Consider the following 1522-nt stretch of genomic DNA (forward strand, 5'->3'; position numbering starts at 1 on the left):
CAGGGCGTAACACCCCGCCCCCCTCACTCCGACCAGGCAATGGGCGGGGTGAAAGTGGTCTGCATTACCATAACAATAGCGATGCCCCAGTGGTCGGCTTTATGTGAGCCTCTCCAAGGATGACTCGCAGTGAACGAATCGCCTCGCTAGCAAAAAGAGGAGGGGAGGGGGGTAGAACCTATTCCCTGCTCGCCTCCGTTTTCTGACCGAGGAGGTTGAACAAACGTTTACACCCACGCAGTTTCACCATGTCGTTATCTATCCCACTTATTTTTTTCAAGTTTTCATTTTTTGTTAAATGATTTTCGTTTTAATTATAGGGCACGGAATTTTTTTTAAAAAGGGAAACCAATGTTGTATTTTTCCTCATTTCGAAAAACACGAAAACATACGTCACTAGCACGGCAGCGTGTCGTGCGACGCTTGGCGATGCGCCCCGGGCACGTGCCCCAACTCACGCAATTGCCCCCCCCCCCCCTCCTTTGGTGCTGTAATCGCGACCGAGACACGCCCGCCTTCTGCTCACGGCAAACGAAAGCAAAAGTGGCGATGTGTATCACATGCCGTTTGTCTGTCTCCCCCCTCCGGGTCCCCCTCCGCGCCACGACGACGCCACGGAGCAAACACGCTGCGCGGCGAGTTGCGGCGCTTTTTATCGCCGCCCCGGTGAGATACGCCTCCTTCGGAACGCGCGCAGGGCCGGGGCCCGCGGGCCTGGGGGCCCTCGACCGACAGGCAGGCCGGTCGGTTTGGGTCCTTCACTTTCTCCTCCCTGGGACCCGGGGGGCCCTCCGCCAGGCCGCTGCCCCGGGCGGGCCCCGGGCCCCGGGCGCGTCACGGTCGCTGCCCCGGAGCACGGACCGCGCGCTCGAGATGGACCGCTCTATTTTGTTTACATGCCGTGCGCGGGCGGCTGCGGGCGCCATTCGATGCCAACTCGGAAACGGATCCGGCCACAGCCAGAGAAGGGGTGTGACAACCAAGTTTTCAAAGCGTTACAGCAAGCTAATTGTAATACGAAATTGCACAGATCCATTAGGGACGAAAAGGTGTTTAAAGTAAGAAAAATTGCGGGAAACGTTAAGGTTTTCCGTAAAATTTTAAAACACCAAACGACATTGACGAAACGTGACTATTCCACCGAAGGTATTGGAGCCCGATTAGGTCAGTTCACCTCCATTGTTCACAAAATTTAATGGTAAATCTTATAACCCAATCTCCAATGCCACATGAAATCTAAAAACACTTTGGTTTTCCGTAAGTCGAGGTGATAGTTGAGTCGCACTGCTTACCTTTGGATTGTTTCTTGCACTGTTGATTCCACACGTGTTCACTGTCACTCCGCACTCACAACACTCACTTCTCTCTCACTGCACACTGTATGTATGTCCGCTCCGATGCGGCGAGCTTAACTGTGCATCCGTGGCGACCCCTTCGTGTTAAATACGAGCTGCGCGCCGGCGCCCCCCTCCAGCGCCCCACGCGGTCCGGACGGCCCCCTCCACCGCCCCGGCCCGCCCCC

General features: G+C 56.0%; 1 protein-coding gene across 1 annotated transcript in view; it reads right to left on the reverse strand.

The window, feature by feature from the left end:
* The window catches only part of LOC113216485 (uncharacterized), a 20623-nt gene extending 19200 nt beyond the window's left edge, over positions 1 to 1423 (reverse strand). The window contains exon 1 of the mRNA XM_052272087.1: positions 1293 to 1423. The gene's annotated coding sequence lies outside the window, so the exon portion shown is untranslated. The remainder of the gene's footprint in view (positions 1 to 1292) is intronic.
* Between the last annotated feature and the right edge of the window lie 99 nt (positions 1424 to 1522).

This window comes from Frankliniella occidentalis, unplaced genomic scaffold (genome assembly GCF_000697945.3).
Source record: "Frankliniella occidentalis isolate FOCC.00 unplaced genomic scaffold, Focc_3.1 Scaffold185, whole genome shotgun sequence".
NCBI lineage: Eukaryota > Metazoa > Arthropoda > Insecta > Thysanoptera > Thripidae > Frankliniella > Frankliniella occidentalis.